This window comes from Triturus cristatus, chromosome 6 (assembly GCF_964204655.1).
Source record: "Triturus cristatus chromosome 6, aTriCri1.1, whole genome shotgun sequence".
Lineage (NCBI taxonomy): Eukaryota > Metazoa > Chordata > Amphibia > Caudata > Salamandridae > Triturus > Triturus cristatus.
In genome coordinates, this window is record NC_140589.1 from 1,842,884,399 (window position 1) to 1,842,912,394 (window position 27,996).

General features: G+C 43.9%; 1 long non-coding RNA gene across 1 annotated transcript in view; it reads left to right on the top strand.

Annotated features, from left to right (window-relative positions):
* The window catches only part of LOC146822166 (uncharacterized), a 182,540-nt gene extending 158,075 nt beyond the window's left edge, over positions 1-24,465 (top strand). The window contains exon 3 of the long non-coding RNA XR_014963242.1: positions 23,946-24,465. This is a non-coding gene — a long non-coding RNA (uncharacterized LOC146822166). The remainder of the gene's footprint in view (positions 1-23,945) is intronic.
* The last annotated feature ends 3,531 nt before the right edge of the window (positions 24,466-27,996 follow it).

A 27,996-nucleotide genomic window follows, 5' to 3' on the forward strand; every position in this document is an offset into this window, starting at 1 on the left:
GTGGAAGACCGCATTTAGAACTCGGTTTGGGCTTTATGAATACCTGGTGATGCCCTTTGGTCTTTGTAATGCCCCGGCGGCTTTCCAGTTCTTCCTCAATGAGGTACTACGAGAATTTCTGGATAGGTTCGTCGTGGTTTACATCGACGACATCCTGATCTTTTCCAACAACCAAGAAGACCATGTCGTCCATGTGAGGCGGGTATTACAAGCCTTGCGGAACCACAGACTGTACTGCAAACTCACAAAGTGTGAGTTCCATGTGACCACCGTGGAGTTCCTCGGAGTCCATCTAACTCCCACCGGACAGGTGATGTCCACTCGAAAGGTACAGGCGGTACAACAGTGGCCACCACCTCGAACCATCAAGGAGATCCAGAGCTTCCTTGGCTTTGCGAACTTTTACCGCCGGTTCATACACCACTTTTCCCAGATGGTGTCACCTCTCACCAGGTTGACGCGAAAGAACGTACCGTTCCTCTGGACGAACGAAGCCCAAAGGTCCTTCGACCAACTCAAGGAGGCCTTCACGTCTGCTCCCATCCTGCGGCACGCCAACCCCGACCTTCCCTTCTCAGTGGAGACCGACGCCTCCGACATTGCCATAGGGGCGGTTCTTTCTCAACGGCATCCAGAGACAGGCATTCTTCACCCAGTGGCCTACATGTCCCGGAAGCTGAGCACCGCCGAACAAAACTACGCGGTTTCCGAAAAAGAACTCCTCGCCATACGAGAAGCGTTCCTGGAATGGCGACACTGGCTACTGGGGGCGCAACACCAAGTCACAGTCTTCACCGACCACAGAAACCTCCAGTTTCTGCGATCGGCGAGGCATCTCACTCCGCGGCAGAGACGATGGATGCTCTTTTTTGCCGAATATCATTTCCTCGTGACCTACCTCCCCGGCTCGCAAAACCTGAAGGCGGACGCCTTGTCACGACAAGAGGTGCACCGGCTCCCGGCGGTGGAACCCAAGCAAGCGATCCTGTCTCCCGGACAAGTCATAGGACTAACGGAAACCGAGTCCTTCCTACACGACGTCAAACGAGGGATCTCCACGTTTACATGGGTAGCCTGGATGAAGAGGCACCAGGACTGGCGCCTTCAAAGCGGCATCCCCATGCGTGGCGCACAGGTTGTGGTCCCCTCTCTCAAGTTGCGACAGCTTGTTTTTCGTTGGTGTCACGAGCTTCCTAGCGCCGGGCACATGGGAGGAACAAAGACCCTCGAGAAAGTTCTTAGACACTTCTGGTGGCCCTCGGTCAGGCCGGACATTTTGCGCTGGGTCAGTCATTGCACCGTTTGCTCCCAGATGAAGGCCGATCATCGCAAACAGCAGGGCCTCTTGCGTCCGCTACCGACCCCCTGTAACCCCTGGGAGAGGATTTCGGTGGATTTCATCGTGGGTTTACCTAAGGACCAGAACTGCACCGCCATCGTGGTGGTGGTTGACTACCTGACCAAGATGGGTCACTTCCTAGCCTGTGAACAACTCCCAACCGCTGGAGCCCTTGCAAAACGTCTGTTGATCAATGTCGTCAGGCTACACGGCCTGCCGCTTGGTATCGTGTCGGACAGAGGGTCTCAGTTTACAGCACGGTTTTGGAAGGTATGGTGTGCCGAACTGGGAATCCAATCCTCCTTATCCACCAGCTTCCATCCCCAAACCGATGGACAGACCGAGAGGCTCAACCAGACACTTAAGCAGTATCTCCGGTGTTATGTGGACCAGGCGTCCAACGCTTGGGTAGACTGGTTGTGGGACGCGGAGGTGGCTTATAACGATTCCATGCATACCTCTACACAACACACCCCGTTTTTTCTTTCTGCAGGGTTCCATCCTAGGTTCACACCCTTCGTGCTCCCACACACCAATCTCAGCGTCCCTGACGTACAAGACCGGCTATCCACAATACGTGCAACCCTCACCCAGGCCCGCAAATCACTTCTAGTAGCCAAATCCAGATACAAACATCAGGCAGATAAACATCGCAGACCCAATCCAGTGTACCACAAGGGAGATAGAGTATGGCTGTCCACGAAACACCTCCGCTTCAGACGCCCTAGTGTCTTTAACCCTAAGTTCATAGGCCCTTACCCAGTTGTCAGGCACGTGAACCCCGTGGCCGTCCAACTGAAGCTCCCGGCTCGTTTACGCATCCACCCGGTGTTCCACGTCTCCTTGCTCAAACCCTCCCTTGGCCCCATCAGGAGGCGGCCGGCCCCCGTGTGGGTCCGCCACGAGCGGGAGTACGTGGTTCAAAGGGTGTTGGACTCCAAGAGGGTGTGAGGTAAACTCTGGTATCTCCTGGCCTGGAAGGGGTATGGGCCGGAAGAAAACTCCTGGGAACCCGCGACGGCGCTCCACGCAGACCGTCTTGTGGCGGCCTTCCATCGCCGGTGTCCGGACAAACCTGGCCCCTCCACTTGTCGCACCCCTTGAGGGGTGAGAGGGGACGTGCTGTCACGATCCGGCTGGGTACCTGCACGAGTGGCGAGCCAGCCAGAAACCAGGAAGAACTACAAGTCCCAGGCGCCCCGGCAGTCCACGAGTCACGTTGTGGGTGTGCCCCGGGAAGTACAAATACACGTCTTCTCCCTCACGTCCAGGCCGATTATTCCCGGACGTATCCTGAAGAGCTACAGCAGTACGGGTTCTCCGTGAACTCGTCCTTGTGCCCGACTACAGGGATACGACGCCTCGACCCTTTTTGAATCTCCCGCCTTTCCCGGCGTCCGCCTACGTCCCTCGGAACTGACCGGGGAAAGGTTTCCTGTTCTTGGCTCCCGTCTCCCCCGAGAGACCGGAGTGGAGGCACCTCCCAACGGTGCCCTTCGTCACCCGCGGAGTACCGGAACGGGTACTTCCGCCTTGGCTCTCCACGCCTCCCGGCTCCTCCGCGAGAAGAGGCGTAGCGCCAAGAGACCACCAGCGCCCAAGGATTACGGGCGAATCAGCCAATGTGGTAATTCTTGTTCGCAGACCTGCCCAAGGATTTCCAGGCATTCACAGTCAGTAGGTGTTGCGCTCCTCGGCTCAAGGATTCGGAGCCTGGCAGTAGTAGCGCCTTCACCTACCTACTCATACCACCGCGCCAATTGGGCGTCATTTCAGTGAGCTGGAAGACAGGCTCTTGGGGATTACCAGAGACCTCTTGGTCCAGCTCACCTCACTCACCGAGCACTCACCTCCCCTGGGGGTTGCCCCCGCTAAGCGGAACTTACCGGACTCCAGGGTTGGAGATACTTAGCCTACGCACCGCCCCGTCACTTCACTGCCCCGCACCTCAGTAGGTGGGAGGAGACAGCAGGTAAGCGACCCACACTTAGGGGGAAACACAGAAGGGGGAGCTCGAGTCAGTCGGCTATCACTCATTGTGTGTTTGTTTCCTTTTAGGTTTCCGTCCCCACCGTTCCTGTCTCACTTCCCCCACTCACCTGCCTCCTCCGTCCGTGTGTGTAACACGTCCTCTGGACTAGGGGCAGATGGGAGGTGGACCCCATATAGCATCAGCGTCATTCCGAGGAGAGGAAACCCGCGGGTACGCGACATACGGTCTACCAATATCCCAGTAGTCCCCTCAGTGCTCCATTTTTTTCCAGGCATCACATGAAGTTAAGAGATCTGTTGGATTCTCTTGTGGTGTATTTTACCTTTCACCATGTACAGTTTGGTCAAGATCGATTCAAAGCGGGTTACCTGATTACTTTAAATGGAGGTGTGTAATACTGAATGTGGAATATTGACTCACAATACTACTGTAACCAAAATATGAAGGGTCAAAGTATTGACAGGGAAGCTTATATAGGTAAATATAACTCTACTATACTTCCTGCCACATTTGTATAGCTGGATATTTAGGTATTATAAAACTGTGCTTACCTATGTGCACTTACCTCTTCAATATATTAGTCCTGGCTATTTCGCGTACGATACTGTGGTAAGTCGATATTCCCTACTCTATATTCCAGACTATAACCATTGCCTTACTGGATCTGTATTGGTGTAGTAAACTCCTTTAATAATGAATTTAGGGCCCGATGTAGGTAAAACCGAAATACCGAGTCCTTAATAGCGAATTTTACCGATCGCAAAATTGAATGTAGGTAGGAATCGCAAAATTATTCACGATTTCTTAACATTCCTTAATAACGAATCCCAAATTGAGATTAGCTAGGGGAGAGGAGTTGGCCTAATGGCTAGGGCGCTCGACCTCGGACCTGGGGAACTGGCTTCGAGTCTCGGTAATGACGCTGAACATCCTGTGATTCTGGGCAAACCACTTAATCTCCCTGTGCCTAACAAAGAATGAATGTGTGTCCTAATGTAACGTAACTGGTGCTATGTAAAGCGCTCTGATACCTGATTGGATTCAGGTCAAGTTCGCGCTATATAAAACTCTGCAAAAAAAAAAAAAGCTAATAAGGAATACCTACCCATTCATTCCTATGGGCTAGGAGGCCCATAGGAATGAATGGGAAGATATTCACTATTAGCGATTCGGTATTAAAGAATGGCAAATGGTGGGTGCTATTTCAAGGGTGCCAGGGTGTCAAAAGGACACCCTGTTGCACCCCTGAAATGTGCATGTGTGCACATGTGGCGCACATACATGCCCTAAGGGCATGAATGTGTGCCACATGGCACTTTAAAAAAAGCAAAAAAGTGCTTTTTTAAAGGAAATCGCTAATTACCACCAACTTGAAGTTGGTGGTAATTAGCGATTCCTTAAGGCTAAAGTGCACTTACTTTTGTGCTACTTACATTGCATTTAAGGAATCGCAATTCCTGATTCCTTAACTGCAAGAGCAAAATAAGGAATCGCAATTTTGCGATTCCTTATTTTGCTAGTAGGTATAAACTCACCTACATTGCTCGCAGCCAAATAGCGATCGGTAACGCTGGAATTCTGCTAATTTTAGCGTTACCGATTGCTATTTGGCCACCTACATCTGACCCGTAGATGCTTATTTACAGCCGTATAGCAACTTGTCACTAGCATGAAAGAAATTGTTTGAATGCCTTGACTGGTAGTATTCTGCTGTGAAAGTGTTGTGCGATATTCTACAAGGAGGAACAGATATATTAACTTATGTCACTTGTCTTCGTCAATTAGCTTGTTTTCATCATTTGACACATAAGAAACAAAGATATCATGCAGTAAATACAATAACTAATTCTAAACCTCAAAAAATGGCAACCAATTTATACTTCTTGCATTGCTCTATAACAAAAGAAAAGACAAATTACAAACAGAACACAATCTTAGCAGGTATGTACATTAATTTACAGCTTCATCAGAAAGTGCTCGATGCTCAGAAAGTGTTTGTTACAGATAAAGTGAACTTTAAAGAGAGTATACAAACATAACAAAGAAGCCACATAAGTAGATTGAAGGTGACAATTTTAATACAGAGTATACTGCGTCACTGGGTGATTAGATTCCAAAATTGCTTTAATTGTCGTATGCATCGACTTCTTTTCAACCCTCAGTAGTTTTTGGGCCATCATCAGGACAGTAGGTAATAGGATGAGCAGCAGGCCATGACCTACCAAAAAAACAGAAGTACCATGTGGTTCAAAAATATAATGATAAAGGACAAAGGTGTGTAAAAAGTAAGTCATGCCAGCAGGCTACTTACTAATGCTGACTTGTCCCAATCTGTAAAATAAGACTGGATAGTTCAGATTAGTAGAGCGCTGGATTAAGAGGTGGGGTAGGTGAACAATTTTGCTGTCCAACCCCAGCACCAAAGTGACAACTTACTGGAAAAATATCACAAAGTCGTCAATTAATAAAAATCAAGTTGTACTGATGTAGGAAAAAGGTCCTAGAATAAGAAAACTAACAGTTAGCCAGTTGGCAAATTTCTCCTTCCATCATTCTGATATGCTAGGACCTCCAAGCAGCTTCTATGAATTATTTTGCATTTTCCGAGAGCGCTAGCATTACTCTTGATACTGGAGTGATAGTAAGTGGAAGGATCCTCCCATATGTCACAGGGCTCAGAGTTCAAAGGCTCTCCGCATGTCTTCATGACACACCTTCATACACAGACGAAGCAATGACCCAGCGTCTACCAACACAGTCCTTCATCATGCACATCCCAATCCAAGAGAATTGATTAATCATTTTTTATTGATTTCCAAAGCATTTAATACATTCTCATTCTTGCTTAATATTTACTTCGGGCTTCTGCTAGCATATGGTTGTGGAAAACTTAGATTTCTGGCAAGCTGGAGGTGTTTCTCTGTCATGCACTTATACGTGTTCATCATCAGTTGAGCTCTAACATACTCTTCTTGAATACATTAAATCTACACAGTATGGATCAAGGTGTATCAATGTACCCATCCATATTGCCTTTTAGACCCTGAGGGCAACAAAATATACCATTCCACTCACCTTTTCTCCCAAAGACCTTGGGTGGACAGCTCTATCATTTCAGTATTTGCCACTTGAACTCAGAGGTAATCATCAGGTCAGAGTTTGAGTCCTCGGTAGCTCGACCCTGAAGTCAGGAAATTGAGTACCACAAATGAGGTAATATCTACAGCACCTAGAAACATCAGAAGTGCTGTCTAAAGGGGTATTTACATTTTAAAAAGCCATCTTCATTCAGCAGCTTAGCAATGGCCTTTTCCAGTTATATGAAAATATTTCTCCTCCGTCATCTGTGACCCAGCAGGATACTGGCAGATGTGTCACGGGCTACCTAACAGACCCACGGATCTTCGATATTCCAGGGCTCACCGGGTTTCACAAATCATTTTTGGCGTCCTTCAGGATGCCTAGAATGGTCACAGATTTCCAGGAATACTCTTAGAAACCTTTGTGACTTCCAACAATCCCCAAATTTGAACACATTTGAGTCAGTAAACCTGCAAGCAGGTATGCAAAAAGTTTATGGATCATCTCCCATGTGCCTAGAGGTGCACAATAGTGCAGTTTTACCTCAAAGCATCCGCCCATGTGTGGCAGACCACAGCCTCCCACACCTTTGGGTAACTGAACACAGGATGCACACACCAGTTTCCTTGCAAATCCGTCTACGTTTCTACGTCCTTATTTTATCTCACCTTGATGGAGACAATATCCTAACCTCAGGCATCCAGAATCTCATCTGACCCCCCCCCCCGCCCCCCGAAGGGTGTCACATCTTGACTCGCCAAGGATCTCAAGAAGTCTGACACAAATTCACCCACCCTCAAAGAACTACAGTGAGATCTTCTGCATCTCATATAAAGTGTTAACCTTGAAAACTCCACTTTCCCTGGTATTGGGATGGAAAAGTCCCTGTATTGCTCTGGAGTGATTGCACCCTTGTCCTATGTTGTTTTCCCCAGTAGGTCCCAGAAGGTTCTTAAAGATGCTGGGGCAGCTTCTTTAAATCCAAAATGTTGCCCCTGAAGTTTTGCTGGCCTTGGTCTCCAAGATCATAGTAGCCCAACTATTCAAAAGCTGCATTGGCTTCTTGTTGTAGGTAGGTTAAGGGTTAGGTCTCTAACGATGCATCACAAAAGTATTCATCAACAATACTAGGATTAGCGGAACCCCAAGCTGTCACATCCTAAGATCACAGGGCAAGGAGTGGGTTTCCTCTTAAAAGTTCAAGAAAAAAGACTAAGAGAAAAGATGTTGCAGGCCGCTGGAGTCCAGTGGTGGAATGACCTGCTGCTGGAGTTGAGAACATTGCCCTGTTTGGAGAGGCCATTGGCCTTGGTTCAGAATGTGAAAGTCTGTGCCAGCACATAGATATCCTTAGAGTTGAGGCACCTTCCAAATGGCCTGACTTGAATTGGCTTTTCTTTAGTCCATCCATCCAATCAAACCATCATTAGTGCTCACTGTGGGGCCACCTTGTTTCATGGCTCGACACCGCAGAAAATTGAGGGGAACTCCAAGTGAATTCATCGTAAGAGTTTGCTACGGTCCTGTCTGCCAGGACTTTGTGGGACTGGTAATGGGGGCAGGATGGATTATGGTGAAGGGAAAAGTCTTTTCTCCAGCATCCTACAGGGGGACAGTCCTATGGCCTCCCATGTTTATGGTTCAAATATTTATTATTGCAAACAAATCAACACGCACTCTCAGGTACAACCAGTAGCACCTCCCTTGTTTACAAGATTCCAGCTGTCTCCCTTAACTGGGGTCTTTCACTCTGGACTTATTAGGTTAAGAATAAAAGGTATATGTGGATTGTGTGCAAGTGGCACAGAATACAGGTGGAACAGATGTGAACATTTGGTTGAGTGCAAAGAGAATCCATGTTGTCTTCCCTTTGGGTATGTTAGTATATGATGGAGGAGGGTTTTGTGCATATGTGTTTATGTCTCTGCTGTTCTGGCAGAGCATCCACCTTTGTATTGCTTTCCTTCCTCTAGTGCTGTGCTGCAGAGAGTTGGAGTTCTGCAGGTAGGTATGTTAAATCCCCTTTCCCTTTTAAATTTGGCTTCCAGGTCCTCTGCCAGAGTACTCTTAACTTCACTCCCTCATTCCTGCCTGAAATTACCTCACAAAGTATTTGATCTCATAATTGGCCAAATACACATCCACACCTGAAATGGTTAGAACCAGTTCAAGAAGGACTTCTGATGTTCATGGGCCTGACATGTGCTTATAATGCAGTTTCCATTCATCTTTTGATTGATGGCGCTTCCTACCACCCAAACAGTGCATTTATCTGCTTTGTAGGTAAGAAATGGTCTCTCTGGCTAGTTTGATGTTCAGGAAAAGGACTGTTGGCTACAGTGTCTTCCAGAAAGCTGTCTTTGTCCGTGATCCTGCTTGTGTCCTTATTGTCTCCATGACACTTTGGAGAGCACCTCAGTCTCCTCTCTGGCATAGAGATTGTTGTGGAGGAAGCTAGTTGTGGCTTCGCTGACTTCAACCCTGCAAGCGACATGTGAGTCTGTTGCGTGGCTGCTGAGGTATCATCAAAGACTAAAGATTCTATAGGGAAATGGCTTAACCCAGTGTTGACTGACTGACTGACTGAAATATTTATAAAGCGCTCGAATGCCGCGGCGTCTTGGCGCTGAAGATATAGAACGGAGGGAAAGGCGAGAGGCAAATCGATCTAGGTAAAAAGCCAGGTCTTTAGGGCTTTCCTAAAGCTGGTTTTACATTTTTGTGCACGAAGTGCTGGGGGTAGCAGGTTCCAAATTTTAGCTGCCTGGTAGGAAAAGGATTTTCCCCCCCAACGAGCTCTTTTTATTATGGGTTGGCACACTAGGTCGTGGGAGGCTGACCTCAGTGTGCGTGAGGGAACATATCGCGGTAGTAGATTGTTGAAGTCGTCAGGTCCCTTGCCATGTACCGATCTATGTACCAGGCAAAGAGCTTTGAACTGAATGCGGTATCTGACCGGGAGCCAGTGCAAATCCCGGATGACTTTGGACGTAGGGTGATGTCTGGGGAGGTTCAATAAGGCTCTGGCCGCCGCATTCTGGATTGCCTGTAGTTTGGACAGTTGTTTTTCTCCTGCTCCTAAATAGAGGGAGTTACAATAGTCTATTCGGGACATTACAAGGGCTCCCATCACCGTCTTCCTTAACATGTCCGGGATGTAGGGTAGGATTTTCCTAAGTATCTTGATGTTATGGAAACAGGCGGAGGTTACCTGATTCACCTGGGCTTTTCAAGAGAGTTTTTTGTCTAACAAGAAGCCAAGGTTTCTGACCTTGTCCACGGGGAGAGGGCAGGCTCCTGCTTCCGGGGGCCACCATAGTTCATTCCAGATGGAAGGTTTATGACCGAACTCGATGACTTCAGTTTTATCTGTGTTCAGTCTGAGAAAGTTACTACTCATCCAGTTCTTAATCTGAGTAAGGCAGCTCCTAAAACACTCCGCCGTAGCATCAATAGCTTGTGAGACGGACACAATAACTTGTGTGTCATCGGCGTAAGACACCAGTTGTAGGCCATGGGATCTAATCAGGGCAGCCAGGGGGGTGACGTATAGATTGAAAAGTGTCGGGGACAGTGCCGAGCCTTGTGGGACCCCACCTGGAAGGGAGAATTCAGCAGATTGAAGTCCATTCCAAATCACTTGGTTAGTGCGGGTAGTAAGAAAAGAGGTGATAAGGGCCAGGGCAGGACCGGTGAAGCCTAGGGAGGTAAGTCTTGTAAGTAGGACAGAGTGATTTACGGTGTCGAAAGCCGCTGTAAGATCTAACAGTATCAGGGCCGATCTCCCGCCTTCGTCCATGGTTTTACGATTTTTTTCGGTAGCCATGATAAGGGCTGATCCAGTGGAGTGTAGGGGTCTGAAGCCGTGTTGTGATGAATCCAGTAGCTTCTTTTCCTCCACATGCCGCATTATTTCCTGGTTCATGGCTTTTTCTAAGATTTTTGCGGGTAGCGGCAGACAGGAAATGGGACGATAGTGTTTGTGCTCAGAGGGGTCGAGGGTGTCCTTTTTAAGAATGGGTCCGATACATGCCATTTTTCAGTTTTTTGGGAATTCTCCTTCAGAAATAATTTTATTGAGCAGGGGGGTCAAGATATTAGCAATGGTCTCAGGGATTAGATGCAGTACATAGGGGGGGCAGGGGTCTAGCGGAGAACCAGATTTCATCTGAATGATAAGATCGTGCACTTGTTGCTTCTCGAGTGCGGAGAAGCTGGAGAAATGGGGAGGGGTTATAGTGACATGTTCAGTTTCGTTCATGGGTATGGTAGATACCATAGTGCGAAGATCATCGTATACTGTTTGCACTTTCTTTTGAAAGAAAGTGGCCATTCCATCGACAAAACATTGATCAGGTCTAAAGACAGTATCTCGAGGAGTTTTAGTTAAGTGTTATTAGAAACCAGTTGACATTGGTCACAGATGGCGTTCGGCCGTACCTTACTGCTAAACAGAATTGTCAGCATATCTTTGTTTTAACACATTTTAAATTAGATATTTTTATCACTTAGTCGCTTTTCCTGTTAGTAACGATTAGTCAGAGGTTCTGACCAGTTGTACTTGTGGTGGTATTTCTAGGCAAGGCACTTTGCACTGTATGGTCTTCTGTTCATTTTATGCTGTTCCACGTAAAAAAGCTTAATTTTACCTATTTTACGTGATGTTCATCTTAAACAATGTCGGCCAGCAGAACTGGTTCTGCAACAACTGAATTGTTTACTGATTTGTTGCAATATTTCAAGTTTTTGTATGGTCTGTGATACGGTTAAGGAAAAATATGACTGTGCAGGAACGACATTCATTAGTCGATCTCATATGTTTCTATGTCCACTGTTTTACGACTATGAAATGTGGTTTTAATCGGAATGTTATCACTGTTATGGTTTCTTTCAAGATAATTGAATGAAGCTGACTATGACCATGATATCATTAGTTGAATCTTCGACTCTTGACTTGAGTTTAGCTCCACCCTCCATGCCACTGGAACTCTGCTGCCCATGGCTTGGGAGAAGTTCAACTGTGATTGGCAGTTCATAGGATACTGTACCTTTTAACTTTCCTCACCCCTGCATGGAAAATGTTTACCAGCAATAAGAAGTTGATAAGTTAATTGATCTTTTTAATGAAATCTTTGGGAGCACAGGGATCACGGTGTGTGGGCACTAGGGCCACCTTCAGTTCCTACATGTTGAGGATCCCTGTCCATCTGCACTCAACTAAACATCTGAACAGTGCCCTCCTCGCCTCCCTCTATTTGTTGTATGGACTTGTGAGCACCAGGTTCCGTACAGACTCTTCTGGCAATTTTGGTTGGTGGGCTTTGGTTCATGCCTGAGTGTGCAGAGTATACAGACAGAGCGCCTGGAATAAATCTAAAGAAGCCTCTTTCGCGGCTCACAGAGAGCTTGTGGCTGTGTAGCTTCATGGGTCTGAGGTGCATCTTCATGGGGCTGAGGTTCATCTTCACGGGTCTGAGGTGCATCTTCATGGGTCTGAGGTTCATCTCCATGGTTCTGATGTTCATCTTCATGGGTCTGAGGCTCATCTTCATGGGTCTGATGTTCATCTTAATGGGTCTGAGGTGCATCTTCATGGGTCTGAGGTGCATCTTCATGGGTCTGAGATGCATCTTCATGGGTCTGAGGTGCATCTTCATGGGTCTGAGGTTCATCTTCATGGGGCTGATGTTCATCTTCATGGGTCTGATGTTCATCTTCATGGGTCTGAGGTTCATCTTCATGGGTCTGAGGTGCATCTTCACGGGTCTGAGGTGCATCTTCATGGGGCTGAGGTTCATCTTCACATGTCTGAGGTGCATCTTCATGGGTCTGAGGTTCATCTTCATGGTTCTGATGTTCATCTTCATGGGTCTGAGGTGCATCTTCATGGGTCTGAGGTGCATCTTCATGGGTCTGAGGTGCATCTTCATGGGTCTGAGATGCATCTTCATGGGTCTGAGGTTCATCTTCATGGGGCTGAGGTGCATCTTCATGGGTCTGAGGTTCATCTTCATGGGGCTGAGGTGCATCTTCATGGGTCTGAGGTTCATCTTCATGGTTCTGATGTTCATCTTCATGGGTCTGAGGTTCATCTTCATGGGTCTGTGTTTCATCTTCATGGTTCTGAGGTTTGAGGCTCAGGATGTGCCCAAAATGGTTAGAGGAATAAATCAATCAGGGACTTGTAAAGCATGGCTACTCACCTGTGAGGGTCTCAAGACGCTGGAGGATGGGGGCTGCTGGATTGAGAGCAGTGACTCACCTCAGTTTCTTTCTTCTCACTGAGTCTGAGGCTGTAAACTAATTGGCTGAGAATTAAAGATTATGTTAACTGGTGTTAAACAAAGCACAAGTCAGGAAGTCCACCACTCTAATTTACATTTATTGCAAAATAGCAGACAACATAGCAAAATAATCAAAAGACAATTGTCATTTAAACAACCACAGCTGTCGCTCAAATCGAGGTCAGCTGGAGCATAGCATTGACATTAGTAAAATGCTAACATTATATATACACTTTTGCCTAATGCAAGTCTATGGAGCAAAAACATGTGATTTAAACTAGTTACTTTAACAAAACGTTTTTAGTAAGGTAGGTGGCAGGACGTTCACATGGAGAAAATGCGAGAGGTCCTCGATAGCGAGACTAGTTAAGAAATGCTTCATTACTGTTCCTAAATCACGCTTCTAGTTGCTATTTTTTTTAAATCAGGCTGGTGTCTACTGAAATGTGCAAATGTACACCAGTGCAAGATGGCCTCTGGGCCCACAGGAGTCTTTCAACCTAGCATGTTTTTTAAGGCTTACAAGTAAATTAAAGCAATGTAGAAAGGACATTGAAATAAGGGTATGTAACATATAAGAGCATGACAACACATGTTCACCAAGCATTAACACAAGAATACATAAATATGGTTTCACAACTCCCCCTTTTTGTCAGAAGGTAAAACTTTATAACTCAATTGCAGAAAATCCCAATACTTCAGCTTTCATCTCTTCATTACAAACAATCAGCGTACGTATATGAAGCTGTAGGAACATATGATATTTTGATATTCGTAATTACCCTGGTTTCTTGGAATACTGGGTTGCTCCCGTGCATATTTTTAATTATACCATTTATTAGCCATTTCAGTAAGGGGGTAGATGGAACCTGTCTTGCACTGATTTAGTGTTACAGATGCCAACAGAAGATAATCTACATATAGACCAAAGTATAACCCTGGGAGAAAGTCAACATGTTCAAATCCTTCTTTAGGTCTTGGGAAAAGATTTAGGGAGACTCTGTAAATTCTTGTGGGAGTCGAGTCCACGAAAGTTGAGTCCCTCGGAATGTGTACAAGAAGAGGTACTGACTCTTCTTGTAAATGGGAATAGAGAAAAAGGCAGTACAAAGATCAATCATGGTAAACCATTTGGCATTTACTGAGATGTAAGACAGGATGGTAGCAGGATTAGAGACCACAGGACAACTAGGAATAACCCATTATTAAGGGTTCTAAGGTCCTGCACAAATCTGTAAATTTTGGCTTGACTCACGTGGCATATCGGGAGAATCAGGGTGTTACACCTACTGGCAATAGGCAACAAAACCCCTTGTTGGATCAAATCTAGTACACATGGGCGGATGCCCACTTCTGCAAGTTCTCCAAGTTTCAATGGATACTGGTATATTCTGGGCAACTTCTTCTGTGTATCAACCTTCACCTTAATTCGCTCTGTAGACAAAATGAATCCCACATCATTAGCCCCTGTGTACCTTAACTTGGAGGGTACCTGTGGCATGATAGTTTCATAGGCATTATCTTGACATCTCTGAATCCAAAGTACTTTGTTTTCTTGCTGATGGAGAATATTTAGGAGCACACCTTGAGTACAAAAGAAAGTATACTTAAGCCTGTACTAGATGACCTTTCTACATTAGTTCGAGAGGTTGGAAACAGTAGGAAGGAATGTCCTAGGAAGATGGTCTCAGGTTGGAAATGTGGCAGGGGCTCATTTATTTGAAATACCGACTGCATCTATGGACATGTCTGAGGGAAGTATAGTTGGAAATTCCGAGATCTTTAAGACTTAGAGACTAGCACTTGTGTAAATGAGACAAGTAGTATGTTAACTATAGATAATACAATCAATAAAGAGACCCTTTTGATCTACTGGAATTAAGGTATACACAGTGTAGTCAAAACCTCTTGTACACTCCTAAAATGTAGGGTAAGTATTTTGAGCAATCTACAGAAATCCAGATTGTTCAGGAAAGTTTTGAACACTAGGTGTGGTATTAGGACAATCTTGTGCATCTCGCCATTAGGGAAGCATCGGTCTAGTTTGCCATACATCCTACTATAAAAAGAGATGATGGGATGGGCGCGCAGCAGATGCCCACAGCGGGTGCACTGCTGGCACGCTGAAGGCATGCCAAAGGAGAGCCCATCTGCGCCCGTCCGCAACCGACCGTCGCCAGGAGCCAGGACCCCTGCCTCTTCCCCCACTATGGTCAGTCTTACTAAGATTATGTATTCCTCTAAGACCCTTTTCAAAATATGAGAAATCTGCAGGCTTTCAATATCCTTGAACCATATCTGTTTTATTACTTCCCTCTAGTATTAGAGGGCCATATGAGCTGTATTAAGTGTAAATACTGTTGCAAGATGATGCTCTAAATGACTTAAGGTCAAATGATATGGAGTCTAGCAACTCCACTACTTTGGCTATTGGGAAGGCTTGTATCTTACATCAGCCTGAGTTCCTTTAGCCTTTTAATCACACTCATGTTTTAAAGAATTTTTTATGTAATGTAAGATCCCTTCCTAAACTTGCCACTGAATGTTGGGAACTTTCCTCCCTTATGCCTGATGTTGGTTTTCTCACGGAATCTTGGCTAAGTCCAAGTTCAACACCTGCTATTACGCAGGCCCTCCCTCACAACTATTGTATGATCAATGTAGAAAGAGGTGGGAGAATAGGAGGTGGCACTGACATCCTCTTCAGAGACTTCATTAAAGTCTCTCTTATTGACTTCCTCATTAAGGACTGAGTTGAAATGTGTATTTTTAAAATAGAATTCTCACAGAATAATCACTGAAAAGGTGCCTTGAACTATCGCTCTCCAGGGCCCAAACAACATTTTTGTCATCATCTTATTGAGAATATTGGCACTCATGTGATATCCGCCCAAATTTTTCTATTACTGGGTGATTTTAAGGATCAGTTTGACGATCCTTCGGACACTGATACATCGCAGCTTCTAGTCGATTAGGAGACCTTGGACCTTCATTAGAAAGTCTCTGAGCCCACTCACTCAGCGGGCCATACATTAGATATGATTTTTACTAATTCTAATGATTTGCAATGTGGTCCACCCACCATTCTCCTCATATGGACTGACCACGTTTTGATTGGTTTTCAGAATATTAATTCAGATAAACCAGATCTGAGACAACTCGGTAACAATGGTACTAGAAGATGCTGGCATCGTGTCTCCTCTAACTCCTTCTCCGAAGTCATTTCTCCACCTATTATCAGGCAACATCCAGAAGTCAACCAAATGTTTGCGGAATTTCAGGCTGCTCTAATCTTAGCCTTTGATAGTTTGGCACCTTTAAGAATTAGGTCAAATATCTCACACAGACCTCCAGCACTCGGGAATACTGCAGAATTGAATGCAGGGAAAGCGCTTTCTAAGAAGTTTGATGGACGTTGGTGTTGCAATTATGATCTGGAGGACAAAACAGCATTTAAGGAGGCCCTCTCAGTATATCACTGTCACATCAAAAAAGTGCGCAAAAAATGTATATTTGCAAACAGATTGATCAGTCAGACAACTCTTCCAAAGAAGAGTTCTAAATTCTGAAAGACTTTACTCATCTTCCTGCCTGTTCCCAACTGCTTCAAGCTTTGCAAGCAGTAAGATCTCTATTCAACCTCTCCATCGAGTCCTTTAGCCTGGAAATCGGCTCAGATCATATCAATACAAAAGAAGAAGAACTTGGATCCATCTATTTGTAGTAATGATGAAGCTGGAAGAAGGTAAGTGCAATAAATCATTTATTTGCAAGTCTGGACCATCACGGGCAAAGCGGTCGCGGCGTCAACAACCACCAACTGTCGCACCCCCAAAGCTAGGTACAGAACACTCATGCAGTGAGGTTCTGCACCGATGAACATTCCCACCAGACAAGAGCTTGAGCTACTACACTGTTCTTTCAAATTACAGATACATCTCTCTACTCCCGCTCTTGGGTAAGCTGTTGGAAGGCCTAATCAATAACAACTGTCCGAATATTTGGAAGTAATTAAGATCTTAGATCCTTCACAATCAGGCTTTAGAGCTAAGCATAGCAGCGAGTTGGCCTTGGTTGCCATCTGGTGCTAGCTGGATATTAACATCCCAGCAATGTCTGTGCTCTTAGACATATCCGCAGCATTTGATACTGAGTCCCATGTTAAGTTACTTCAAAGACTAGGAGATGTCTAAAGTTTGTGAACCTGCGTTACCCATCTCTTGGTCAGACCACTTTCTATTGAAATTTCAAATTCAGGCTCCTGTTAGTTCTTTTTCTGTTTTCCCGCAGTCCATGTTTTTTACTAGGGATTGGAAAAAAGTAGATACTAATGCTCTGAACAACTCGCTTAAGGAAAATCCACCCTCCATTTCTACGCTGGTATCTGACTCGGCTAAAAGCATCCAAGACTGGCTGTCTCGTGCGGTTGATGTTTGCCTCCCCCCTGTCAAGAAAAAATCATCCTACCATCACCCTCCTGCACCTTGGTTTACTGACAGCCTTAGAGTTGAAAAATCCAAATGCAAAGCATTAGAAAGAAAATGGCGGCGCTGCTATGCTCCCGATTTAAAAATAATATACAAAAACGCCTTAAAGAAATACCACGATCTTTGCAAATCCTCTTGCGCTGCTTATACTTGTAAAACCATTAATACTGCCACTAACCGCCCTAAGACATTGTTTTGCTTGGTGAAAAATTTGGCTGGTGCTCAGACTATAGCTAAACCTTTGCCTCTTAACAAACAATCTTGTGATGATCTCGCTAAATTCTTCTCAGATAAAATTGAACTCATCCACTCAGAAATAGCGAACTCACCACTTAATTGTTTCATGTCCCCTTCCACGCTGACCGTCGCTTCTTATGAAGAACATTCCAGCGTCTCTCCTAAATTGTCCTGCTGGCCCACTTTGAAACTGGAAACTTTCATTTCCATTCTTGGCTCAATTAAATCCGGTTCTCCTAATGACCCTCTTCCTGCCTCCATTCTGAAACAACTCGACCCTGTCCACCTCCAGGTTATCATGGAAGCCCTCAACTCCTCTCTCACTTCTTCTATTGTTCCTCCAATTTGGAAGCACTCTATGGTAGTCCCTCTGCTGAAAAAGCCAGCTGCTGACCCTAAAGTCATGTCCAACTTTCGTCCTGTATCTCTTATTCCCATCTTCTCTAAGCTTTTAGAAAAACATATTTACACTCACCTTGCTAAATTTGTAGATACCAATAATCTTCTTCACCCTTCCCAGTCTAGTTTTCGTGCAGGTTTTTCGACCGAAACCACACTGTTTGGTGTGACTGAAAGACTGCGCCTCCTTTTGGACTCTGGTGAGACAGTCGCGCTCATATTGTTAGACCTGAGCGCGACTTTTGACACCATCTCTCACCCTATTCTTATCAACACTCTTCAATCCTTTGGCATCTGTGGTTCAGCTCTGGATTGGCTTTCTTCCTTTCTCACTGACCGCACTTTTCAAGTGTTTTCTGCATCTGATAGTTCTAATATTTCTCCTTCTCCTTTTGGAGTCCCTCAGGGCTCCATCCTGAGTCCTTTACTTTTCAATCTGTATGTAAGGCCTCTTGCCGACATTGCTGTTAATGCAGGACTATCCCTCTTCTCTTACGCCGATGATTCTCAGATCATTTTTTCTCTCTCCAAATCTGATCCCCTATCCTCTGTCTCTGTCCTCCAGTCGGGCCTACGTCAAATTACAGCTTGGATGACTAACAACTACCTCAAGCTAAATGCAAATAAAACAGAGGTCCTTATTCTGGGTAAACAAATGGATCTGTGGGGCTCTCGTCATTGGCCGAATGAGTTGGGCTCCCTCCCCCATCCTGTTGATCATGTCCGAAACCTGGGATTTGTCATTGATGATTCTTTGAAAATGCACCATCAAGCTAACAAAGTTTCAGGCACATGCTTCACCATCTTGAAGTGGCTACGCAAGATCATCTGGATGCTGCCCAAAGACACCCAAAAAACCGTAGTCCATGCTCTCATTACGTCACGTTTGGACTACGGCAACGTTCTGTTTTTGGGTGCAAATAAGGCAGTATCCCGTCGGCTACAACTTGTGCAAAACTCCGCTGCTCGACTTCTATGCGGAGTTCCTCGATGCTCTCCTATCTCCCTCCATCTACGAGATCTTCAGTGGCTTCGTATTGACAAACGGATTGAGTTTAAAGCCCTTTCCTTCATGCATAAAATCAAATGGGGCCTAGCACCTGACTATTTGCAGAACCTTGTCTGTCAATATGTTCCGACCCGTCCCCTTCGCTCCGCCTCACTTGAAAAGTTTCACGTTCCCAGGTTTAAGCTTTCAAGAATGGGAGGTAGATCCTTTTCTGTCCTGGGCCCTTCTCTTTGGAACCTTATATCTCCTGCCCTACGCAGCGAGCCGTCGTACTCCCATTTTCGCTGCGCCCTCAAGACTTGGCTTTTTAATCAATAGGCTTCTTCTTTTCAGTAATTTCGTCCTGGCGCCGGGAAACCCTGTTGGGTAGCTGTTGCGCCATATAAGTTAAATAAATAAATAAAATAAATAAAATAATAAATAGGAGAGATAGGGATTATTGGGTCTGCCCTGGCCTGGTTCCAGGATTTTCAGAAAGATAGAATGCGGGGTGTCTCGCTGGGACCTTTCAAAGCCAGGCCTAGGATGGTTGCAGAAGGGGTCCCTCAGGGCTCATGTCTGAGCCCTACATTGTTTAATGCAGGCTTCTCCCACGAGTAGCTAATGAGCTACTGGTATTTCTCCAGCTACCTGTAATTAACTCTCCTCCATGCACCCCAGCCTGCTAAATTACAAGCTTTTGCTTGGTTGAATTTACAAATATATACATACATATATATACATATATACACACACACTCTGCTCTTTGCAGCCTAACCAAAGTCTGCTTTCTGTCTTGCTACGTTATAAATTGAGAAAGTTGTTTGATCGTAGTATTTGAAATGTACCGCTTTGTCGTTTACCCACTTGGGTACTACAGAAAGCAGACTTTGGTTAGGCTGTAAATGCAGTGCACGCATTTATGCGGATGTACAGTTAACTTAAACATTGTGTTTTATAGGTATAAATTACGATCACATTAATAATCAAGCAAGACTTGGTAACTTGAATTGTTCACCCAGAACTTTTACCACTCCAAAATGGCGGATCAATTATGTTATGAGGAGTATAGCAACTCCTACTGGTGCAGTCCGTTTTCTATGTTGTCACATATTTTCTTGTTTTCAACAAGTCTTTATTTAAACAATGTTTTGACTGGCATACCACACTCGTGAACAGGGGTTTTCCCGAAACGCGTCGAGTGGCCATATACTGCTGAATAAACAGCGCAATTGATCGCAAGAGTCCGTGGTAGCTGTCTTTATTTTTCGTGATTCGAAGAACTCAGCTGGAGTGTTTGCATTTAGAGGTTCGCTTCCTCTCCACGGACCGCCATTGGAAGAGGCGGGGAAAAGGCGATTTTCGGTTGCGGCAAGCACCGATACTTAGGATTGGATTATTTCAACACCCCCGCCCGCTGAAGTTGCTGTGCGAAAATATCTGCTAACAGGAGAGTTTTTCCTGAGGTGAGCAGCGATGTATTATAAGTATCGCTTACAGCTTGTGTTACGACCTCATTCAGCAAATGGCAATTGAGTGTGGAGTGAGACAGAAACACACTCGTAAGATCGATTGCAGCAGTACTTACAGTACATAAAAAGCGTATGCAGTTAGAATGGCCTTGACACGGAATAGCAAACGTTCTGAAGCAGCAAGCAGAATGTTCGAGGATTGTGTCTCTAATACGACATTTGAAGTGAATGGTGAGAACAACGACGGAAATGCCACACCAAACAATAAAAAGATCTTATGGGATAAACTTTGGAAATCATCCAAAATCGAACAAAACAAGTGGTGGGAGGCAACCACGTTGCAGAAATATGTGGAAGTTGGTAGAATTCCCAGAGGATTACGAATCTTCATAACCCCTACATTCAGCGACCCGGATCCAGATTTGGTCACAGAATGGGCTGAAAACAATCATTTATGCTCAGTGAATATGTTAAAAATGCTGGTCAAATATGCTAACAAAGATGTCGAAAAACATAGCATAATCATTGAGGATACCATACAACAGCTAAAAGCTTTATGTGAGCAGGAAGAATTTGAGAAAGAGATGGAGAAGGTAGACAAAGGTCTTGATAAAATCGAAAAAGATATAAAAAATAAAAAACAGCGCAAATTCCAACGCGACTTGGTTGATTACCAAAGAGGGCAAGTGCTCACTTTTGGGAAGAAATTTGATCTTCTCCGCTCAAGAACATCACCAAATGAAACAAACCAACAAAACTTAAGGAATGTTCCTACTGACCAATTTAGCAATGATGAACTAACTGAAGAAAGCTCAGTCAGCGTCAGTGGATCCTCAAAGACATCTGACAGTACCTCAGCAAAAGACAGCATTTTAACCGAATTCAATCTACTGGCCAAAGGAAGAAACCCGATCAACAAACAATTTGGGTTTCGCGGGCGTGGAAGAGGAAGCAGAGGCGGAAGAAAGCCCAATGCAACAGCAGTAACAGGATTCGAAAGCCCCGTGGGAAGCAGGACGAGGGGACAGATCAAAAAGAAGTAATGAAAGAAAAAACTGTGATAAATCTGTCGGAAAGAACATTGAGCCCCACAGAGGTAGATATTCTATCACTTGGTTTAACTTTTTTTCCTTTCAATGATTTTAACTACACACAGAGTAGGATTGATCTGTTTTACTTTACACGCAAACTACGTATAAAGAAATGGTATGCTACTAAAATCAAAAGTAATAATGATGAAGAGAGGGAGGTCCCTAGCCTAACCACTATCTGTGATGTTGAAACGCTACACACAATGCAAGTTCTTAGTGATGTTAACCAGATTGATGTTGATCCCCTTACAAGTTTAACACACATGAATGTCCCTACCAACTTGAGTGCTAAAACAGGCTTTAAGCCAAAGTCGATTTTTCTGACCCAGATCAAAAACGAGGCAATTGATGTTTTTGAAAAAGGTGTAATTCATGAATTATCTAAGTTGTCAAAAAAGAAACAGTATGGGTGGAGGAACATCTCCAGAAAACAAATGACTGTTATTGAAAATCTTAGAAAAGACGACACAATTGTCATTAAAAAATCAGACAAGGGAGGGAACGTAGTTATCCTGTCTAAACAAAAGTATATCGAAGAAGGTATCAGACAACTGTCAGACAAAGATAGCTATGAAAGAAGTAACAGAATGGAGTATGAGAATTCCATTAAGGCGTTTCACAAGCGTCTTTTGGAATGGAAAGAAAAAGAACTCATAGATCAGGGTGAATATCACTTTCTTCTCTGCAAATATCCAAAACTTCCAGCATTGTATTTACTCCCGAAAGTGCACAAAGACATGTCAAACCCCCCAGGGAGGCCTATTGTTTCATCCAGGGGAAGTTGCATGGAAAATGCATCTAGATATGTTGATTTTTTTCTCCAGTCATTTGTTAAAATCTTACCCTCGTATGTCAAAGATACAGGGGACTTTCTGAGACAATTGGATAATTTCACGTGGCAAGAGGATTTCTCTTTATTGTCATTAGATGTAACGAGTTTGTACACATGTATACCGCATGAATTGGGGATCCAAGCATGCAGATATTTTCTCAATGAAAGATCGGTTTCGTATTTCAGCCACACTGAAATGATTATTGAGATTATGTCCATCTGTATGAAACAAAATTTTTTCATTTTTGACAACAAAATCTACAGGCAAACTCTCGGTACTTCAATGGGGACCTGCTTTGCTCCTTGCTTCGCGGGTCTCTATTTGGGGTACTGGGAGGAAGTCGTAGTGAGGAAATCAAAATCTTTCATTGACAAAGTTGTACTTTGGGTTCGTTACATTGACGATATTTTTTGTGTTTGGAAGGGAAATGAAGGTGAGGCAAAAGATTTTGTTGAAGTTCTTAACACCAATGACTTTAATCTACAATTCACGTGTCAATGGTCTAACACAACGTTAGAGTTCCTTGACCTCACATTAACAATACAGAACAACAAGTTGGAGAGTTCTCTGTTTAGAAAAATCACGGCAGGGAACAGTTTACTCCATGCCAAAAGCTGTCATCCCCAATCTCTAATTGACAGCATTCCCCTGGGTGAACTCCTCCGTGCCAAACGGAATTGTAGCACAGTAGAGAGTTTTGAAAAGGAAGAATGCGTCATGATACAGAGATTTCTAGAGAGAGGCTATTCGAAAACAGTGATTAACAAAGCAAGAGCCAAAGTTAAGGAGAGGACGAGAGCCTCACTACTCATTGAAAAAGAGAAACATGAGATCAAAGATGAGGAGACAATCAGATTTATCACCACCTATAGCAAAAAAGCACACGAGGTTAGAAAAAGTGTCACCAGATTTTGGCCTGTGCTGCACACAGACAAAGACCTTACAAACAGTATAGGATCTTTGCCCCAGATCACTTTTTGAAAAGCCAGATCTCTTAGAGACACTCTTTGCAGAGCAGTTAAATCAACCAATGTCAGAAATGTGGGGATTCAGGGTTTTTATCCTTGTCGTAACTGCAAAGCCTGTAAAAACAGCCGTCATTTGAAAGAATGCAGTTTGTCAACTGAGTCCAAACCCTTTAGAATCACCAAACATACATCCTGCAATACGGAGTTTGCAGTTTATGCTCTTTTCTGCCCATGTGGAAAAGCTTACATTGGAAGCACGATTCACAAGGCCAAGAAAAGAGTACTAGAGCACTTACGTGCAATTAAGAACGGTGACAAGCAGTATCCCATGGCAAGACATTTTCGGATCAAACATAATCAAAACAATTCTTTGCTCAGTTTCTGTGTACTAGATTCAGTGAGACTTAATGAGAGAGGCGGGAATAGAGTACAGGATCTAAGACGCCTAGAGTCAAAACTGATTATACAATATAAAACTCTAGTTCCTAATGGGCATAATTGTGATGAGGAAATGGAAGTCCATCTCGGATAATTAAGTACATCATATGAGGCATTGTTGTTTATTTAACAGCGACATTAATCTGTGGAGTTTTTTGTAGAATTTTAGAGAAATTGTTCACATTTTTTTCACTCTGTCTGCTAGCTTGAGGACAATTTTTAAATTTTGTAATTTTTGTATGGATGAATTTCCATAGTGTCTATTTTTTTGGTATTACTGACGTTATTGTTAGTTTAATATTTAAGGATGATATATTGTGTTTTTCTTTTCATAGAAATGTCGGCCAGCATCAATGAAAAGCAACGAAGCTAAAGTATCGGTAGATTGCATCTACCTAGAAGAAACATCATTAGAGTTGAATCTTATTGTAAAGTTCAGGATGAGTTTTTTACCCACTTGGGTTGAATAGCCTTATGTGATGTCTTGCTAGGTTATAAATTGAGAAAGTTGTTTGATCGTAGTATTTGAAATGTACCGCTTTGTCGTTTACCCACTTGGGTTCTACAGAAAGCAGACTTTGGTTAGGCTGCAAAGAGCGCGCATTTATGCGGATGTACAGTTAACTTAAACATTGTGTTTTATAGGTATAAATTACGATCACATTAATAATCAAGCAAGACTTGGTAACTTGAATTGTTCACCCAGAACTTTTACCACTCCAAAATGGCGGATCAATTATGTTATGAGGAGTATAGCAACTCCTACTGGTGCAGTCCGTTTTCTATGTTGTCACATATTTTCTTGTTTTCAACAAGTCTTTATTTAAACAATGTTTTGACTGGCATAACACACTCGTGAACAAGGGTTTTCCCGAAACGCGTCGAGTGGCCATATACTGCTGAATAAACAGCGCAATTGATCGCAAGAGTCCGTGGTAGCTGTCTTTATTTTTCGTGATTCGAAGAACTCCGCTGGAGTGTTTGCATTTAGAGGTTCGCTTCCTCTCCACGGACCGCCATTGGAAGAGGCGGGGAAAAGGCGATTTTCGGTTGCGGCAAGCACCGATACTTAGGATTGGATATATATATATATATATATATATATATATATATTCACTTAAAAAAACCATAGGTTTCACACAAGTTATAGTTAGCTGTACATTTCAATCGTAAAAAACCAATGAAATTCCACGTTATAGTTAGATCAGGTAACTATAACTTGCGCCCCCGCAATGCACTGCTGATGACGTCACATATTACATCACTTATGACATGGTCAGTGACATCACTCATGACATCAATGATGACATCTGAAATGACACATTGTGCATTGCGGTCGCGCAAGTTATAGTTACCTGATCTAACTATAACGTGGAATTTCATTGGTTTTTTACGATTGAAATGTACAGCTAACTATAACTTGTGTGAAACCTATGGTTTTTTAAGTGAATTTGCAAGGTTTTTTAAATGCTAATTCCTAACTATAACGTGTGTGAAACCTATGGTTTTTTCAGTGAATTTGTACGGTTTTTTAAATGCTAAGTTATGTATTTATTTTTAATTTTTGCGCGCACGGTGCGCTTCGCGCACCGTGCGCGCTCTGTGGGCATTTCGGACCGTGCACGCCTCGCCATTTTTTACAAAATATCAATTGTTTTTTTCTCCCTTGGGGGTCCTTAGATTTCTATATTAAATGTGATTGTTAATTCTTTTTTTATTTTTTTATTTTTTTTTTACCGTATGCGTACAGTAAGCTTACCGTACGCGCACTCCGCGATTTTTTTTTTTAATTATTACATTTATTTTTCATACTTTTTGGTTCTTCGTGAACCCCCTGACGAACGCTAGGGGGTCTGCAACTCTCTTCGTTGCCCCCTTTTCATGTTATCAACCTTTGTTTTTCAGTGCGAGAGACAGAAAATGGCGGCCGATACTTTCTGATTTCGACCGATTCGAATGTTTACAGTCATGTAACCACCAATTAGAATTGAGCTCGCGCATGGCACCGTACGCGTACGGTAAGCTTACCGTAAGCGCACGGAGTGCGATTACAGATATATATATTGATTTAAATGCTATTTTCTCAGGACCTACTGAACAGATTTACACCAGACCTGCAAAAGGCACATCCCTGACCTGAGGACTACCTCTCTGCCCAATTTCAAGTAATTCTGTTCAGCCGTTCGGGCTGTAGCTCGGACTAAAGGTCCTATGGGAAAATGCATGGGGAAAAACACGTTTTGGGACCCCCCTTTTTTCTCAGCCCCCGCTTGACGAATCCCCCCGAGACTTTCAGGGTAGGAGCGGAGCGTAGCGCCCCATTAGTTTTGAAAAATTCGCGAGGATTCGTCAACCGGCGCAAAAGTTATTCCAAATAGAATGTTGCGGATTTCCTATGGAAACACGGTCCTAACTATAACTATCTACTGGCGACCGCCAGTAGATAATATATATATAGATAGATATATATATATATATATATATATATATATATATATATATATGTATATATATATATATATATATCTCAAAATTGAAAAACATGTATTCGAGATGAAAATGTTTGTATTTTAAGAACTCAATGGCTGAAATTTAGAGAAAATTGTTTGACTTTGTAAAATCTATTTAAAGCCGATATTTGAATGATAAATCATATGGCGCTAGGGATGCTTATTATTGGTAGTATTACCTTCGTCCCGGGAGCTTTACAGCAATGGCTGTTATGTGTTACCCATTTAGAGGCATTTCAAATTGATAAATTATCTTCTGTACTACTGGTGGCAATTCTAAGGCACTGAGGTGATCGCGGCTGGTAATCTTGCATGAAGGGGCCACTAATTTAATCTTGTCTGATATGCTCACTACTACAACAGTCATAACAGAGGCTCAGGATGATATTCACTGAACATACGTAGCTATGATTACAGAGAAGGTTGGAGACCTCTTGTTTAATGTGTATATGGCACCTCTGGCTAAAGACATCCGAGCATATGTTTTTGAAATCTTATCATATGCTGATGACACTCAGCTGGTTATCTCCGTTGATGATGATCTAAAAAAGTGGAGAACTGCTTTTCGGCTGGAATGAAGGCTATTATCGAGTGGATGGCAGATAACTTTCTCCAGCTGAATCCAGGGAAAACAGAGATCACTTAATTTGGGAAAGCTCAAATCCTATGGACTCTGGACTGGTGGCCACTGGAGTAAGGCAAGGCCCCATCTCCTAGCAAGATAGTAAAAGAACCTTGGAATCAAGGTAGAATTTGAACTGAATATGAAAGCACAAGTTCTATATACAACCGGCACTTGCTTCCATATGCTACGATTTCTGAAGAAGACTTTGCCATTCCTCCCTCTGTTTGCAAGAAAGACCCTGAATCCTTTACTGGTGGCTGTCAATGAGTCACTATTGTCAAAACTGCAGTCATACAAAACACAGCAGCACGGTTGATCTGCAACCAACCGCCTGGAACGGCCTCCGCTTCTCTGTTAAAATCTTTACATGAGCTCCCAGTAAAGAAAAGAGTTGTATTCAAAATGAGCTGTCTATCCTATAAATCTCCGCAGGGTAAAGGTCCCACGTACCCTAGTTGGAGACTGAAACAATACCACCCCACTAGGAATTTGCGTTCCAGTGAGAAGGAGTTATTGGTGGTCCCTCGTATTTGATGGCTAGATGGGGTGGCAGATCCTTTTCTTACCTGGCGCCCACCCTCTGGAACAAATTACCATTCTCAGTTCGAACCTGCCCATATTACAATAAATTTAGGAAAGTTTTAGAAACTGCACTGTTTTGGGATTTAGACTTTATGTCCAACCTTTTGTATTGACTGTTGCGCCGAGATACCCTGGTTGGGGGAATTCGAGGGCGTTATCAAATCATTCATTCTTTCATCTTGCTTCCAATGTCCTAGCTGACCACATGCGAAATATCACCTCCTTGCTCCCGAGGCCTCCGCTCTGCCTGCTCCAGTCCCTGTCCTTGGTCCTCCACGTCAATGTCTTCCCCTTCTCTCTGCCTTCTTTCTCCTGTTTGGGGTGTTCTTCGTCCCATCCCCTTAATCGAACCCGGCATATTCTGCAATTTCAGCAAAATCAACTTTGATTCAGCATCTTTATTTTGCTTCTGAGAGACCACGCAATGCTTAACAACTGTCATTAACTCCTCCAGTTTCTTTGTCTGCCTTTCACTCACTCTCAGTGAACCCCACCCTGACGAAAACCAACTTCCACAACTGCATGAAGAACGTCACAAGATGGATGAAAGAAAAGACAACTGCTTGAAACTCAACACTGACAAACCTGAGGTCCTGACCTTCAGTGGAAAACCACCCTCTGGAATGACTACTGGTGGCCAGCAGAGCTCAGACTCACACCCTCGCCAAA